Source organism: Taudactylus pleione, unplaced genomic scaffold, assembly GCF_031769625.1.
Source record: "Taudactylus pleione unplaced genomic scaffold, aTauple2 ptg000064l, whole genome shotgun sequence".
Classification (NCBI taxonomy): Eukaryota; Metazoa; Chordata; class Amphibia; order Anura; family Myobatrachidae; genus Taudactylus; species Taudactylus pleione.
In genome coordinates, this window is record NW_028284466.1 from 2,007,694 (window position 1) to 2,027,172 (window position 19,479).

General features: G+C 43.5%; 1 long non-coding RNA gene across 1 annotated transcript in view; it reads left to right on the forward strand.

The window, feature by feature from the left end:
* Positions 1–7,566: 7,566 nt before the first annotated feature.
* LOC148534733 (uncharacterized) overlaps positions 7,567–19,479 on the forward strand; it is a 93,737-nt gene continuing 81,824 nt past the window's right edge. Inside the window, exon 1 of the long non-coding RNA XR_015876688.1 lies at positions 7,567–7,769. This is a non-coding gene — a long non-coding RNA (uncharacterized LOC148534733). The remainder of the gene's footprint in view (positions 7,770–19,479) is intronic.

A 19,479-nucleotide genomic window follows, 5' to 3' on the forward strand; every position in this document is an offset into this window, starting at 1 on the left:
ATATAGTTAACATAATAACTATACAACTATCCTGTGTTCAAGTAAAGGGTTAAAAACACAGAAGAATCAATTTGTGAAAAAAGTGAAGTCATACAGATGATGCATCAAGTCATCTAAATCAACATGTATTGGCAATTTTCCACTAGGTTACATTTGCCTTTCTCTCTGTGAATGCTTCATGCCCATGATCAACTAGAAAAAGGTTTAGTAATGAAGTATGACTAGATTTAATGGCTTAGAAAAGTATGAGCATCAGATAGTGGATGCACGCATATATGTCGTCTTATGCTGTCACGACATTTACTTTTTAATCTACTTTCTCTCAAGTGTGACATTAGTTACTGACGTTGGTTACACAAAGAGAGAAATGGAAGGATGGTGGGTGGAGATGGGCCAAAGACAGGGAGGACACAATCAGATGTCAAGTAACGTTTATCAAATGTTACTTCTTTAATAATTGTCTAGGTAATTTTCTTTAGTCTACTACAGTTTTCAAAATATTAATCGTTCCTGTTTTCTTTTTCTGATCACTTATTTGCAATGCAAGAAGAATCAAAGCAAAGGCAAACCACCAGTGGCTTCCCACAAGTGGTGGGACTAAGAATTCCAGCATACATCCCCCCATAGGCTGGGTGAGTCATAGGTTGTCTAAATATGATATAAAACACCCCCCATTAAGCTGTTTACTATCAGCTGCAAGATAAATGTTCCTCTTCCTACAATTATTTTCATTGAACTACCATAGACCATGATGGAGAGCAGAGTTGTCAACCTTTTGCTGTCAGTGTATAGAGTAGGCAAAAAGAGAAGGAGGAGGTCCAGTTGACCAGCACCACCATCACCGCAATAATATATAATTCATATCACTGGAGCTGTGGCCACAACATGCAGTACATGGGACAGGATGGAGCTGCTGCTCATAACCAGCTTCCCCTAACAAGTCTGCCTGTGTCTACGGATTTGAGCGATCAATCAGCGTACTATACCATAGAGATTAGAGAGCAGCTGCCAACTTGAAAAGACAGATGCCTTTAGATGAGGTGGGAGAACCTGTGCTTATAAACCTGAGTTCCCTATCCTACAGGTTATATTATATATGTATATTTATTATGGTATGTTTAACATTTTCCTGACCACTTATCTTATAAATATGAGATAAATATATGTTTGATGCAGAAAATGTATTTGTGTTATAGTATCTCTCCACCAAAGGCTATACTTTATTGTTTTCAAAACTTGGTCTTCAGGGAACCCTAACAGTGCATGGTTTGCATATCTCCTCAGTATCACAATTTAAATAATTAGAACTTTTAAAATGTGTCAGCCAGTAATGAATACACCTGTGCACAACATAGCAGATCACAAAAAACAGGTGTCCCTGAGGGGATGTAGCTATATGACCGGCGTTCACAATCCCGACGTCGGAACGCCGGCTATAGATACCAAGATATCGACGCCTGTCATAATCCCGACGCTGGGAAATAGAACGACGCAAGCCCGATCGAGGTAAGTATTTACTTATTTAGCTGCGGGGGGAGAGGGTTAGGTTTAGGGAACCCCAGGGGGACTTAGGGTTAGGCACCCCCCACTGGAAGGTTAGGGCTAGGCTAGGGGAAGGGGGGTTAAGGTTAGGCACTCCCTGGGGGAGGTTAGGGTTAGGCACCACCCCAGGAGGTTTAGGGAGCGGGGAGGGGGGTTAGGTTTAGGCACTAACGGGGGGAGGTTAGGGTTAGGCACCCCTAAAGGCGGGTTGGGGGGGGTGAGGGGACAGTTAGACTAACAAAACTGCACTGTCGGCATTCTGTCCTCCCAGGCTTTCCCTATCGGGATTTGAACCAGCGGCTAAATAGCCGCCGGTAAAACAATCCCATTCCGTCCCTGAGTATGTAATTAATACTGTATTACATACACTGTCCATTGTATAAGGAGACTAATGTGTACATATAGGTCCAGAGCTGGTGCTAGGATCTGACCTTACTGCCGCATCTTACATCTGGTTCATAGGCATTTTTTAATACAGGATTAAGGGATATCCCTTATATTTGCACTCTCAATGGAACATTGATTTGAATATTTTTTTATCTAAGACCACTACCATACAGACTTTTTCTGGACACACATCATTTAGCTAAATGGAAAAGTGTACAGTTATGTGGTTTTTTTATGGAAACAACAGTTAGATACTACTCTGCTACTGTGTATATGTTTTTAATTTGCATTAATATCTAAGTTTCTAAGAACTTGTTATTAACTCTTTTGTGTGTGAAATCATCAGGATATAATCATTTAATTGCGCTGGTCTTTTCTTCTTGGTTTTGCATCTCTACTTTAGAACCCTCACAGTTGGTTTTACCAGATTTGCAGCAATTGATACAATCTAAATTAGCATATTTTCTAAACAGAGTTTAAAAGCGTCTTGGTTATTTGGTTTTATTTTTTATGTCAGAACTACAGTACCTTCAAGGAAAAGAACAAGATGGTAGGCTTCAAATCATGGAATGGCCTGTACAGTCTCCAGACTTAATACCCCTTTGAGCTGGTTTGGGATACATTTGACAGAAGGGTGAAATTACTGTTTAGAACACATTTGTAGGTGGATCTGCAATAGTGTTGGGAAAAAAATCCCATACAAGTGTGTAGGGCAGTTGTTCCCAAACTGGGTGCCATGGCACTTGCAGGGGTGCCCCGAAGGCCCGGCGACAGGGGGGGACTAAGGATACACCCGTACCGGGCCCCGAGGTCCAGAGGGGCCCCATTGTCCAGAAGGACACAAAGCGGGGCCATGGACGGAAGACTTGGTGCTCCAGCCGCACTGCTGGTACCCGTATCCACCGCCCTGTTCTTTTGAGCTCTGGCCCGGGCAGCGCTGGGCTCGACTTGCCAGTGACTCAGATGCGACCCGGGCTGGACATGGACCAGTTCAAGCAACGCAGCAGCGTGACGTGATAGGTCACGCTACTGCACATCGTCTCTGGCGGTCAAGAACACCGCACACACAGTGGACTGCGCTGCACTGCGCTGCTGTGTGCGGAGGAAGGGGCTGCTGTGTGCGGAGGAAGGGTCTGTTATGTGTGGAGGAAGGGGCTGCTGTGTGCAGAGGAAGGGGCTGCAGTGTGCGGAGGGTCTGTTGTGTTCGGAGGAAGGGGCTGCTGTGTGCGGAGGAAGGGGCTGCTGTGTGCGGAGGAAGGGGCTGCTGTGTTCGGAGGAAGGGGCTGCTGTGTGCGGAGGAAGGGGCTGCTGTGTGCGGAGGAAAGGGCTGCTGTGTGTGGAGGAAGGGGCTGTTGTGTGCAGAGGAAGGGGCTGCTGTGTGCGGAGGAAGGGGCTGTTGTGTGCGGAGGAAGGGGCTGCTGTGTGTGGAGGAAGGGGTTGTTGTGTGCGGAGGAAGGGGCTGCTGTGTGCGGAGGAAGGGGCTGCTGTGTGCGGAGGAAGGTGCTGTTGTGTGCGGAGGAAGGGGCTGTTGTGTGCGGAGGAAGGGGCTGCTGTGTGCGCTGGAAGGGGCTGCTGTGTGCGGAGGAAGGGCCTGTTGTGTGCGGAGGAAGGGGCTGCTGTGAGCGGAGAACGGGGCTGTTGTGTGTGGATCAAGGGCTGCTGCGTGCGGAGGAAGGGGCTTCTGTGTGCGGAGGATGGTGCTGTTGTGTGCGGAGGAAGGGGCTGCTGTGTGCAGAGGAAGGGGCTGCTGTGTGCAGAGGAAGGGGCTGCTGTGTGAGGAGGAAGGGGCTGTTGTGTGCGGAGGAAGGGGCTGTTGTGTGCGGAGGAAGGGGCTGCTGTGTGCGGAGGAAGGGGCTGTTGTGTGCGGAGGAAGGGGCTGCTGTGTGCGGAGGAAGGGGCTGTTGTGTGCAGAGGAAGGGGCTGCTCTGTGCGGAGGAAGGGGCTGCTGTGTGCAGGAAGAGGCTGGGATGAAGGGGGCTGTGTGCGCTGGAAGGGGCTGGTGACGGTGGAAGTGGCTGGGGGCTGAATGCTGGGGAAGGGGGCTGGGGCAGAGGAAAGGGCTGGGGCTGAGGAAGATGGAGGGGGCTGAAGGCTGGGGAAGGTGAAGGGGCTGAAAGCTGAAGAAGGTGAAGGAGGTTGTGGGCTAAGGAAGATGATGAGGGTCTGAGGCTGAGGAAGGTGATGAGGGGCTGATGACTAAGGATGGCTGGCTACAGACGCCATCCCTCTTCCCCCGGAGGCATCCACAGCACTGTAATCAAGATGACCTGACTGCATCATCAGTGACAGCATGGTAAGCCAGTGTATTTTACTTTATTAAAATGCTGGCATACCTTTTAGTTAACTTCTTTACATATCATACATGCAGGGGAGTTATGTATGGGTGCGAGGTCGGGGTTGGTGGTGACACGCTGAGTATTATCCCCGGGGCCTTGCTGACTTCAATGCAATTCTCCATATCAGAGTTCCTGCATCGGTGGTCATGGGCGCAGCCATATTGTCTCTCTCACCTGACCGGACCCTCCACTAGATGCCCACAGCAATCATCACAAAAGATGGATTTCTAATATCCCAAGAGGGCAGCTGAGAAGGATAAGGAGAAACTGCACTAAATTGGAGGATTATGAGGAACAATCTACCAATTTGGTGTTGCAATTCAAAGAAAAAAATTATAATATGGAATATGTGAAAAGAAGCAAGACAGGACTCAAAAACCTAGAAAGAGATCCTTTGTTACAATATAAAATGAAAGAGAATGAGGATGAGGATAAAAACCACCAAGAAATAATTTTTATCACTGATTACTCAGGACAAAGTAAACTTTTGGAGACAAGCCTTAGAAAACATTGGCATATCCTAATGGCCGATGAAGAACTGAAGAGTCTACTACCTTCCAAACCCAGAGTAGTGTACAAAAGAGCACCAACGATAAGAAATAAACTGGTGAAGAGCCACTTAAAGGATTAGAAAAAACCTACGTGGCTAGACGACTCTACGCCTGGCTTCTTTAGTTGTATTAGATGCCAAGCATGTAAGAAGACGCACAACAAATCAACGAAACCTATTAAAAGTGTAATTTCTAAAACCACAGGTAAAGAATATAAAATAAGAGGCACCTGTCATTCAAAAGGGGTAGTCTATTTACTTTACTGTCCTTGTGGCTTCCAATATGTGGGGAAAACTATCCATAAACTACATGTAAGGATCAATCACCACTTAAACAATATAAAGAATGGAAAGGAGAATCATAGTGTATCAAGGCATTTTAAAGAAGCACATGGGAGTGACCCATCCGGACTTCGCTTTATAGGTTTGAAACAAGTAAAAATCCTGTGGACAGGAGGCAATTTAAACGATACACTTTTGAAAAAAGAAACTAGAGTTATCTTTGAATTAGGCACTCTAACACCTAAGGGCCTTAACATAGATTTTGATTTTAGTCCCTTTTTAAAGTGATTTTTAACCATATCACCTATTGTATATGTAGGTTTTTATCTACAAACTTCTTTATTCATAAACCTTATATGCAGGTTTTACTAATATATTCAGATATTTCTAGAGTTTTCCTTGCATGTTTCTACTGGTTAGTAACTATTTCTCTCTCCTTTTAAAGCGGAGTTAATCTCTCCACACTATATATACGCAATTTGGGAACCTTTTGCTATTAGGATTATATTTATATTTTTATATTTTTAAGTTTATCACCTACAGTTGGTTTAATGACATTATCCTTTTGACTGAACATTACATTCACTACAGAAAGTGTAATTCTTATCTAAAAAATATACAGTCAGGCGCATAAATATTGAATTTTAATATTTTGGCCTCTATTCACCACCACAATGGCTTTGAAATGAAACAAACAAGATGTGCATTAACTGCAGACTTTCAGATTTAATTTGAGGGTAATTACATCCAAATCAAGTGAACGGTGTAGGAATTACAACGGTTTCTATATGTGCCTCCCACTTTTTAAAGGGCCAAAAGTAATGGGACAAACTAAACAACCCTAAATCTAACTTTCACTTTTTAATACTTTGTTGCAAATCCTTTGCAGGCAATTAGAGCCTGAAGTCTGGAACACATAGACATCACCAGACGCTGGGTTTCATCCCTGGTGATGCTCTGCCAGGCCTCTACTGCAAATGTTAAGTGAAATGCATGCTCAATCGGATTCAGGTTAGGGAATTGACTTGGCTATTGCATAACATTCCACTTTTTAGCCTTAAAAAACTCTTTGGTTGCTTTTGCAGTATGCTTCGGGTCATTGTCCATCTGCACTGTGAAGTGCCGTCCAATGAGTTCTGAAGCATTTGACTGAATATGAGCATATAATATTGCCCGAAACACTTCAGAAATCATTCTGCTGCTTTTGTCAGCAGTCACATCATCAATAAATACAAGGGAACCAGTTCCATTGGCAGCCATACATGCCCACGCCATGACACTACCACCACCATGCTTCACTGATGAGGTGGTATGTTTTGGATCATGAGCAGTTCCTTTCCTTCTCCATACTCTTCTCTTCCCATCACTCTGGTACAAGTTGATCTTTGTCTCATCTGTCCATAGGATGTTGTTCCAGAAGTGTAATGGCTTTTTTAGATGTTGTTTGGTAAACTCTAATCTGGTCTTCCTGGTTTTTGTGGCTCACCAATGGTTTACATCTTGTGGTGAACCCTCTATATTCACTCTTGTGAAGTCTTCTCTTGATTGTTGACTTTGACACATATACACCTACCTCCTGGAGAGTGTTCTTGATTTGGCCAACTGTTGTAAAGGGGTTTTTCTTCACCAGGGAAATAATTCTTCTGTCATCCACCACAGTTGTTTTCCGTGGTCTTCCGGGTCTTTTGGTGTTGCTGAGCTCTCCGGTGCATTCTTTCTTTTTAAGAATGTTTCAAACAGTTGATTTGGCCACACCTAATGTTTTTGCTATCTCTCTGATGGGTTTGTTTTGATTTTTCAGCCTAATGATGGCTTGCTTCACTGATAGTGACAGCTCTTTGGATCTCATATTGAGAGTCGACAGCAACTGATTCCAAATGCAAATGTCACTCCTAGGATCAACTCCAGACCTTTTACCTGCTTAATTGATAATGAAATAATGAGGGAATAGCCCACACCTGTCCATGAAATAGCTTTTGAGTTGATAGCCCCATTACTTTTGGCCCCTTAAAAAGTGGGAGGCACATATAGAAACCATTGTAATTCCTACACCGTTCACCTAATTTGGATGTAATTACCCTCAAATTAAATCTGAAAGTCTGCAGTTAAAGCACATCTTGTTTGTTTCATTTCAAAGCCATTGTCGTGGTGAATAGAGGCCAAAATATTAAAATTCTATCAATGTCCCAATATTTATGCACCTGACTGTATATTTTTTATCTAAAGATGATTACTATTTTTATATATCTATATATATTATTGTTATATGTTGTTACATGTTCGTTATATGTTGTGTGCCAACACCATCTACTCTGTATATATGATAATATGAAGAATCCCTCACCGAAACATTATAAATGGGAGGAAAGGGCAAATCATGCTGCATGGACCTGAGCAATGCAAGGGCGGAAGTGACACTAATCATTAAGACCAGCTGTCTCTATGAGGATAAAAGAGGGTGAGGATCCTGTTGACTCGGTATCCTGACGAAGCCTGTGTACAGGCGAAAGGCGTTGATTACCGAGTTCATCGAGGGACGCTTGATCGGAGCCTTTCACTTCAGAACTGTATCCCGAGGTCTGCCACCAGACACCAGTGACTCACCCGGGCTGGGCCGCCAGATAGCGGCATAGGGGAGGACCAGTCTCCCCATATATCCAGCGCCTTAGGAGGTAAGCATCTCCGCTAGTCTGTATCCCCAACAAGGGAAAACAGAGTGCACTGCGGAGAACGGATTATCAATCTGCATCTCATAATACCTGATGAGTATCCATTAACCTTTGGATCTGCTGCATGTATAATATCATCTATCCGGAACACACTGCTGTTTAGATTTGATCTTAGGAATCACTGTATAGCGTAAATTGACTGTAATTCATGTCGCTGATTCTGCATATATTGACTGAAATGGATCTCATTTGGAATACACAATTATTGTTTGGATTAAAGATTGATTGCATCTACTTGAAACTTTTTGCAACGATCTAAAAGTCGGTATTTGGAGCATACTGACAGATACAGATTTCATTTGGAATATAACTTCTTATATGTTGTTTGTTTGTAATGTCCGTTGTCAGTATACCGGTATTAAGAACTATATACATATATATATATATATATATATATATATAAAACTTATATACTGTATTTAATTACTTTAGAATAAATACTTCTACTATTTTTAATGTGTCAGAGACATCTTATTTTTCTAGATTGAAAATTATATAGTCGATAGGTGAGCGCTGGAATATACCCCCTTGTTTAAAATGATCGTTCTATATGAACAGGGTAGGTGGATCTCAGTTCTATTTTTCCTAGCAGCTACCATTAGACAACAGGTTAACAGCGCAGCCTTACACTATTTGCTTTTCTTGTAGCATTGTCACTTCTTAGCTGTCTCTCTCCTCCAATGGACATCTACCTAAGGGTATAAAGCAGAACTCCAGGAAACAGGAAGTTGCCAGAACAACTTCTCTTCTCCAGTAAGCTGCTAGCTTCAGATCGCTGTTCCAGGCTCCATGCTGTTGTATCATCAGTGAACTTCACCAGTCTCTGTGATATTCTCCAGTGTTAATCAGCATCAGTTACTACTGATATTCAGCATCGGTCACTACTGATATTCTCCAGTAATAATCAGCATCGGTCACTATCAATATTCTTCTTTGATATTCAGCATCGGACACTATCGATATTCTCCAGTGATATTCTACCTCAGTCCCTATCAATATACTTAGTGTTACTAACATCAGGTGATTACCGATATTCTCCACTGATAATCTTCAGTCACTCGATTGTCCTTCTTATCTCTCTGTCAGTTGCTAATTCCTGGGGTCTCTGGTCCGAGGGCCACGACCTGCTCATTGGGTGCATCTATAACCCATATCCCAATTGGAGGGGTCACTGGTGAAAACCACCAATGAGTTAGACTCCGCGTCTCTGGTTAGCTCTCAGCAACACCCGGAATTAGCCAATGAGGAAGTCATACATACTTCCTCCTCATCTGATACTGCCTCCCCACCTAGTCACCCCGACTCACAGTCCTCTGACAGGGAACCTCAAGGGGTAGGTCGTGACATTGTGCCTTTTTAGTATTAGCACAATTATTCAGTTGTCACAAGGTTGCTGGCAGCAGCAGAGCCAACAACATGGGTGCAGCCACCATGTTGCCCAGAGGTGTGTGGGGCCTGGCAATGATTACTATTAATAACAGGGTTTCATAAGATTAGAATTGAGTTTTTCCATCATACACGGAACTGGCATATGTAGACTGAAGCCCCAGACAGAGAATCACTGGCCCTAGCTCATACATAGTGCTGTGCCATATCTTATTTCCTCTATATGGGGCCTCCCTAAACTTTCATTGATTTCATTGTTATTTTGTTTTAATTAAAGAAATTTTAATAACAAAAGAAAACCATGCTTCCTTCTAGAAAGCTGTGAAGAGCAGCAACAGATGCATTTAGCGATTTTGTCAAAACTGCACACACGCTTTAATCTAACAAAGTAGTCTGCGAATACATCATCAATGTATCCGAAGATGCAAGTCTGCGTTTCTGGCCAGCAAGTATTAAAACAGATAAAGTGGCTATGTATGATGAGAGTGTCCTGGGAGTGTAGTAGGCGTGTAGCCGGACTTCCATGCTTGATTTTGATGTCTGGACGCAGATGGGACGCCTGTTTCAGACAGATCTTTTGCTTCCAGCATGGGGCTGGTGCATGTCCAGTAACCAATGGTGATGGCTGCAGCACGGATGCAAAAAACAGTGGTGGAAATAAACATGAAATCCAATATACACGCTCATTGGCTGACAGATAGCTTAATTAGCATATCTCAGTCCATAGGCTGCCACAGCTGGATGTAAATTTAGAAGCATCTACAACCAATAGGGTGGCTGAGCAGAATTAACAAAAAGCCTTTGTCGGCTTTTTGGGGTTCTGCACCCCAGACTTTGACCATGTATTAGAGACCCCCAGTATCAGTGAAGCCGTGACATGGGCTGGAGGCTTAGCCACATTGTTGCAAATATATGCAACTGAGATCTCTGAATTATCTACCACCATGTCGTTTTTCAAATCTTATTGCTGATTTAATTCTGAGTGCTGGGGGAATACTTTTTGTTGTTTCTTGTGAATAACACCTCCCTTACATGCACCTGAGTGATATTACTGAAGTGATTGAGCAGCTACCAACATATATTTCAATAAAAATATGGAAATCCCCAAAACTTTTTAAACAACTCTGGAAATGATCATAATCTATAATGAGTAAAAAGCAAAGCCAAGACACTGTTGCCATAGCAACTTTAATGTGCAAAAGTACTGTCTTCATTCAGACTTCATAGGAACAATGAAATCTGTCACCCACCTGACTATTAAAATGACTATTAAAATGGGAAATAAAAACTTATCCCCAGACAGCATTGCTAAGGCAACGTTGGGCCACCAGAGAGTCTTATGTATGGCTGTAGCCAATGAAGTGCATGCAGTATTAGATAAGTCAAATATTATACATATCTAGATCAGTAACTAAGTAGAACCAGACAAATTAACATTGATTTCTCACAAGTCGGAGTCTGAATGATTTCCTATAACCTCCACCTTACAGCTAATATAGGGTATAGAAGCATAGAACATTATTATTTTTAATTTATTTGGTACCACAAGGTTCCGTAGCTTCTTACACAGGCCTAGAATATATGACAAAAGTTAAACAATTTAGGCCCTCATTCAGAGCCACTTGCTAGCGGCAGTACGCTCGTTCCGAGCGATGTTCGCACATCTGCGCATGCGTACGGTTTTTAGTACGCATGCGCGAACCAGTCAGTGCGGCCGAAAATCATTGTACGCAATATAGCGAGTGCCTGCTATTTTGAGTGACAGAATGAGGCGTATGTGGGTGGTAACAGGGGAAGGTGCTTGAAAACGGGGAGTGGAGATCCGATCGCAGGCGTGCTTAAAGGTCAAAACGGGCGTTTTATGGGTGTGCATAATTAATACAGCAACGTCAATGACCACGTCACTTGGTTTTTTTTAACTCAGAACTGCTCGCAAAATAGCGGTTGAAAAAACCAACCACAAGAATAGCGAGCAGTTCATATCCTGTTCGATGTACTCGATTAATCTAATAAATAGCGGACATGACGTATGGTGCATGCGGCCAGGGGGCGTTTTTATCAAATAAACGAGCGTATGTTTTGCTCGCTCGTTCAGATTTAGAGGTGTGAACAGACTGCAATGTGCGAACGGATCATTTGCATAGCCACCCCTTGTTTTTGAACGAACGAACGAAAATAGCGAACGGCTCTGAATGAGGGCCTTAGACAGTAACAAAGAAGTTTGCAACTGTACATATATACAATATTGCCAAATTACAACCCGCAAATTGTATAATTATGTCACATAGAACAAAAGAAAGGGGAAAGGGCCCAGCTCATGAGATTTTACATTAAAAACAGGTTGGGTACGGGATACTGGCTGTCAGAATACAGACAGCGGCATCCCAACAGTCACCATCCCGGCACTGAAAGGTGAGTTCCCTACATCTAACCCTTACCCCTACCCAGAGCTGTAGCTAGACATTTTGGTGCCCTGTGCAAGAAAGAGCATTGGTGCCCCCCCGAAATGCCGGAGTTTGCAAGTATAAAGGCAGCTCTGTGCGGTGGCACCGACCGCCAGAGCCGTAACTAGACATTTTTGTGCCCTGTGCCAGAAGGCACATTGGTGCCCCTGCCCCCCATATTTTAAATAGGGTCAGTCCAAAAAAGGGGTGTGGTCTAATGGGGAAAGGGCATGGCCACACAATAGTACCCCCAATTCGCATTACGCCACACAGTTGCGCAATCTTATGCACTTTACACCGTACTGTGGCTACGGCCCTGCCCCTACCCTAACCCTCCCTCCCCAGTGCCTGAACCTAACCTCCCCCCTAGAGCCTAAACCTAATCTCCCCCTCCCTGCTCCCTAACTCTTACCCTCCCCCTAACTCTAACCTTAATCCATAATTTAACACTCCTCTAACCCCCGATACTTACCTACGGGCTGCCGGCGGTCGGGATTCCGGAGCCAAAATTTTATATTGTGTGTTTTTAATGATTGTTAAATGAATACTAGATAAATTATATTAATTATATTAATAAGACTAGATGAAAAATAGGATCTCTTGTCATATGGCATTCTTCACTTCACACCCTAGAGGAGGTCACTAGCTGGACTGCAAAACATTGTCTAAATAGCTGCTTGAATAATCTACCCCCTGGGGTAAGATTCCCACTCTGATAACACTGCAGCGTCACATTACACCTTACTTACCTATTCTACGGGATGTTGCAGGAGTCTCCTAATTTTTGGTGTAGTCCCACTCACCCCTGGAATAGTGGCTGCATCTCCCTCATGCTGGCCACTTCCTAGTCAAGTGGGCAGGATGGGGAGATGCTGGGAATCATGAATCCTTAGGGAGGCGCGGGGCTAAAAATACACAAATCGCGTTATTTCAGCCCCATCCCCTCCTCTGGGACCTGCGAACAGTGTCATTTTCCAGGATGGGGCGGGGCCTAATGATGTAAATTGCCTGGCCCCGCCCCCTAAGTGGTCAGCTGCATCTCCTCTCCATCGAGGGGAATTCAACTGTCAGCAAGTATGCATTACACTAAAGGTGATTTCTCCTGGTAACCTCAGATGGGTTTAATACAGGGGCATATCTATAATGGGTGCAGGGTATGCAGTGCACATGGTCCCCTGGGTCCAGAAGGGCACACACCGCACACCCTGCACCCATATAGTCTTTATACTTACCTGTCCATTGTATCCAGAGTGTTGCTCTGTAGCGCCAAACCAGCAAAAATCACTGGGAAAAATGGCTGTGGCCATTTTCCCAGTGACTCGCGCATGCGCAGTACTGCTGTCCCACGGGAAGCCATTTTCTGGAGACCCGCGCATGCACAGTGGATTCTGGCACTAAGCCAGAATCTACTCGATGGTACCCGCCGTGGCACCACTAGAGAGGAGGGGGACCGCAGTGAGTGTGCACACAAGCCCCCTCCTCTCTTAAAACGCCCCTGGTTTAATAGTACGCAACTCCCAACTATCTCAATTTCTGCAGGACAGTCCCTACTTGAGAACTTTGGGCCTGATTCGGCATGGATCGCTATTGCAACTTTGTTTGCAGAACGCTCGATGGTGCATATAGCGCATGCGTATGTAGTGCAGTGCACATGCGTGAGTTAGCATTGCGATTGCTTTTGAGATCACTCAAGCAGAATGAAAGCCATCGCAGAGTGAGTATTTTGGGGGTGGTGATGGGGGAGTGGTCCGAGATACGCAGGCTTGCCTGTCCGTTTGAACGCTGTTTACTGGGCGTGCATAAATTAGCCACTGAGACGGCATATGCAGCTTGAGTACTCACTGCGTTCAACAAGACTTGCAGTTATTGCGGCCGGTCAGACCTGCTGTAAATGTGTGTGAGGGGCTGATGTTACTCAGTGCTGCGCAGGACTGCAATGTATTACGGATGTGAGATAGAGGTAGTGGGCGTCTCTATGTTGGCTGTGCGATGGCTTTGTGATTGCAGTCATTGGCATATTTTCGCAGCAGACCTACACACACGATCGCAATAGCAATACATGCTGAATCAAGCCCTTTGTCCCTCTGTTATGATCGGGACTGCATTGTTATGATAGTTAGGCAGTTCAGGAGGCATGTCCACCCACTGCTTCTTTGCGTACCAGTGGCAGGTATGCAGCAGTTAAAGTGTGCACTATGGGATCCGGCAGCAGACAAGGGTTAGCCTAGCACTTCAACACTAGGGATAAATTTACTAAAGTGAGAGTTTTTAGAAGTGAGTTTTAAAAGTGATGTTGCCCATAGCAACCAATCTGATTCTACTTAACATTTAACCTTCTAGAAGATAATATCTAGAATCTGATTGGTTGCTGTGGGCAACATCACTTTTAAAACTCACTTCTAAAAACTCTCACTTTAGTAAATTTACCCCTAGGTATGTTCCTGAGTTGTGGCCACACTGCTTAGTGATACATACACACTCCCTTCACAATGTGGCCACAACATCCGTCCTGAGATGCCCCTCAGATTCACCCTGTCCAAAAAGTGCATAAAAAACTGAGTATATAAATATATTTTGATTCCCTAAAGATAATAATAATTGCCCTATTCAGTTAGGTGCTATACAATAGTTACTTCTAGAGGCAGCAATTAGGCTATACTATATATATATATATATATATATATATATATATATATATATATATATATATATAAAAATATATATATATATATATATATAAAGATTCTTTCTTTTTGGAAACAATTTCTTCTTGTCTATCCCCTGATCTCTCTAGAAGTAACAGAGTAACATTTCCAGTCCACAAGATGAATTTCTCAATGTTCATTGAAAATAAGCTGCACTACGGTCTGACCTTTCTGCTTATTCAGCTAATGGTTCTTTATTGCAAATTCAATCATCCTTTATGTGTGTTCTTACAGTAAAAATCAAACTTCATCATACATTCAGGATGTGTCAGTTTGTACAAGGTATAAAAACATACTAGAGCTCAGAGACAAATGGTTTGAGCTGGGAAATAAGATATGCCGTTCGTGTGGTTGGTATAGATTTGGCAGTAAATTGGGCAAAGAAGCGTGCACACACGAAAAAAATCATATATTCGGCCATATGCTTGAACACCCAACGAATTACATATAGAGAATTAGTTCTTTTATGTTTTCTCGTATCAAGTAGGATATAATATAGACCAGCTCATCGGTTGGTAAATCATCAATAATTTAGTGCTATTATTCAAGCTCACTGCTACCTAAATAACATCAGTGATTGACACTGGGTTACAAATGTCCAATTCAGGACTTCATAGAATACCAAATGGGATGTCTCTCCCATAGTGCGAGCGGGAGGACGGAGGAGCGGGCAGCAACAGGAGGCACCACTACTGGGGGCACTATATAAAGGGCACTACAGGAGGCACTGCATAAGGGGCACTACTGGGGGCACCTTATAGGGGTTACCACTATGGGGGGCACTGTATAAGGTGCACTACTGGTGGTACTGCATAAAGGACACTACTGGGGGCACTGTATAGGGGTTACCACTACTGGTGGCACTGCATAAGGGACATTACTGGGGCACTGTGTAAGGGGCACTTCTGGGGGCACTGCATTGGGGGACCACTACTGGGGGCACTGCATAAGGGGCATTACTGGGGGCACTTTATAAGAGGCACTACTGGTGGCACTGCATAAGGGGCACTACTGGGGGCACTGCGTAAGGGGCACTACATAGGCGGATCACTACTGGGAGCACTGTATAGAGTGCACTACTGGTGGCACTACTGGATGCACTGCATAAGGGGCACTGCATAGGGGGGACTACTATTGCGAGCACTGTATAAGGGGCACTACTGGTGGCACGACTGGGGGCACAGTATAAGGGGCACTGCATAAGGGGCACTTTATAAGAGGCACTACTGGGGGCACTGTATAAGGGGCACTGCATAGGGGGGACTACTATTGCAGGCACTGTATAAGGGGCACTACTGGTGGCACGACTGGGGGCACAGTATAAGGGGCACTGTATAAGGGGCACTGTATAAGTGGTACTACTGGGGGCACTGTATAAGGGGCACTACTGGGGGCACTGTATAAGGGGCACTACTGGGGGCACTACAACAGGGGGCATTGCATAAGGGGAAACTACTACTGGGAGCACTGCATAAGGGGCATTACTATAGGAGGCATTGCATAAGGGCCACTGCTACTGGGGACATTGCATAAGGGGCACTACTACAGTGGGCATTGCAAGAGGAGCACTACTACTAGGGGCATTGTGTAAGGGGCACTATTACTGGGGCCATTAAGGTGCATTTGGAATGGAAAGGAATGTTCCCAGAGTGATGAAAATCGGTGGTGTGTCATGTTGACATGCCCCATTTTTCAGTGACCACACCCCTTGTGCCATGTGGTCATGCCTACTTTTTGGCACATGCGCACATACTTGGGGTAGGTCCATTTTTTTACTTGCCCTGGGCTCCAAATACCCTAGTTACGCCACTGGTCACATACCACCGGCTAAACAAAATACAAACAACTATTGATGGGATCAGCAAAACACACAGCTTCCATCACTGTGGATCATGTACGGGCTGAATGATGATGGGGAAAACACCCTGAGACAAAATAACTGAAATCCAATGCACTTCAAAAGGACCAGGGCTGGACTGGGACTAAAAATAGGCCCTGGTAATTAAAGTACACAGGCCCACCTCACGTCAGGATCTGGCTGCTGGCATAGACTTCTCCCCTTACTATTCCTGACTCCTTCCACTTCTAAGTCTATTCTCATACAAATATAATTAGTATTAGAACAACATACAAGTGTACATAATTTACTGTATGAAAATACACACAGCAGAAGACATCCTGCAGGGGATTCACACGTGCTATAGTCAGACATTTGGTATTTTGTTGGTTCTGTTAGGTAAAGCTGGCACTTCATTGGTGGAGGTCACACACAAAGAAAAGGGCATTATCCCAATTAACCAAGCCCTAGCTTAGCAGTTGTACAGGATTAGATAGTGTTCACTGTAGGTTATTTTTTAGGGGCAGGGGTGCTGAACACAGAGGACAACACAACTGTGCACACCAAAGCAGAGTCATAACTACACATTTTGGTGCCCTGTGTACATAAAGAGCATTAGAGCGTGCGCCAAAAAAACAGGTGTGTTCTCGCTGGGAAGGGGCGTGACCACACAATAGTACCCCCAATTCAAATGATGCGACACAGTAGTGTCCCTTCAGCACATTATATTGCACAGTAGTGCCCCTTCAGCACATTACACCACACAGTAATGTCCCTTATTCATGTAACATCACACAGTAGTGCTACTTATTCACGTAACATCACACAGTAATGTCTCTTATTCACGCAACATCACACAGTAGTGCCCCATATTCAAATAACATCACACAGTAGTGTCCCTTATTCATGAAACATCACACAGTAGTTTCCCTTATTCACGTAACATCACACAGTAGTTTCCCTTACTCACGTAACTTCACACAGTAGTGTCCCTTATTCATGTAACATCACACAGTAGTTTCCCTTATTCATGTAACATCACACAGTAGTTTCCCTTATTCACGTAACATCACACTGTAGTGCCCCTTATTCACATGCACATTACACAAACACAGTAGTGCCCCTTATTCACATTCACATTACACAACCACAGTAGTGCCATTAATTTACGTTATGACACACCGTAGAGCCCATTCACATTATGCCACACAGAGCCCATTCACGTTATGCCACACAGAGCCCATTACATTGTGCCACACAGTAGTACTCCTTATACACATTATGCCACACAGTAATGTCCCTTACACATTATGCCACAAACAGTAATGCCCCTTATAACACATTATGCTACATAGTATTGCCCCTTATATGGGCATCCAGCTCAAAACTAATGGACGCCCGATCAGAGTAACAATAGAATTGCTCTGATGGGCAGATATTACTTTGGGCGCCCCAAAAACACAATTGAATTCCCCCCTATGAATGTCAGTGTTGTCATTATCGACCTTTTGACTACATCACCTGGGATAGTTGTTATACTTTTTAATAACATCGCCTACATATATAATTTTGCTTTTGTTGTTGGTAGGGGCCCTCACAAATTAGTCACACAAAGGGCCCACAAACCTCAATCTGGCTCTGTTGGGTGGACAGGATATTGATTAAAGAGACTGGAACATAAATGCTGGTGAGGTATGGGAATGTGTAAATTGCTCTGTTGTGCAATAAAATTTTTGCTATTATTGAGTGGTGTATTTATATATAATAAATAAGGTGTGTATTCCACCCACCATTGGCCTACTGTAGGTGATTGTCTTAATACATGTTGAGGTGCTGGGAAGACCTGGGCAACACAAATGGCTGACCTAAAGGCAGACCAGTCAGTTGGCTAGCAGGGCAATGAAAGCTAAACAATACACTGATATCCTCACACACATCATAGATATTTTGTATTTATCATTTGTCATTATTGATGGTTTTGTCAGAAAATTTATAGATTAGGAAGTATGACTATCTAGGTGGATTTTCTGTGTCATATTCTATGCATTTATTTTTTTAGAATACAGCATGTAGAGGTCTTTATTTCACTTTGAATGAATATATTGCATAGATTGTACTACATGCTTCTTTTTATGTATTTTACAATGTTATAGCTGGTATTGAAGAGGACCTTTTACACAGTTTTCATTATGCATTATTGTGTTGCAGCTGATTAATTATTTTGTAAAGTACTGCAGAAAAGATGAGCTTGTCACACTATTGGCTGGTTCAAAAGCTATGTATTTACTTATTTGTTTGTGTATTGATTTCTGCTTAATTATAGTCTAATGAATGTATATATTTGCAGTGAGAATACATTTATGCAGAATTTTGCAGTCTTTTCATAATCTCCAGGTCTTGATTTACATCTATGCAAGTTTTTAAATTTGTGTTTAAACATAGTCTTAACAGAATAGCAATTGTTATCATATATATATAGTATTAGTAGAATTCAGATATTCATGTTTTATGTTGTTTTTAAAAAATACATATATGATTGACTTGTTTTGTAACATTTGTACAGCTTAGACCTATGTAATTATATCAGGATCTAATTGAAACCTTGGACTGGAATCATTTGTATTTATAATACCCATGAAGAAGCCACTTACAGTGATGAAACTTGTGCAGTAATGAAGTTGATGCATACATACCGATATCCCGGCAGCCCCCTCAGGATGGGGCTGCCAGGTCTGTGCAGCAGGGGGTGTGGGGTCGGCTTCTGTGGGCGTTGCGTTGGCATGCCAGCACGATTGCATCATCGCAATCCTGCCCCCCCGCTTTATAATGCCGATATTACCGGCATATTAAAGCAGGGGGTGGGGCTACCATGATGCAAAAAAGAGCAAATCACGTCATTGCCCCCCCGGACCACCCTCTTCCGTCTGTGGGCATGGGCGGGCACGGGGGGGAGGGGGGCAGCGGCACCCACTTTTTGGGAAGTTCTCGGCAGTCCCAGGAGAGTAGTCAAGTATGAAGTGATGACAGATTTATAAAGCCGATATAATGGAGGAAATTATTTCATTACATACTGAGAGATAAATATTTGTAGTACTGCTATATTGGAATAATTCCTATTTACTGCACATGAGCCATTACAGAGACATATAACTGATTATCTATATCACATTGTCCTGAATCCTGGATTTCTGACAATTTAATACTAGATCCTTATGTAAAGAAGAAAATGTATAGGTTCCTAAGGCTATCTCAGTAGCAGCCAATTGTATAAGAAAGACACT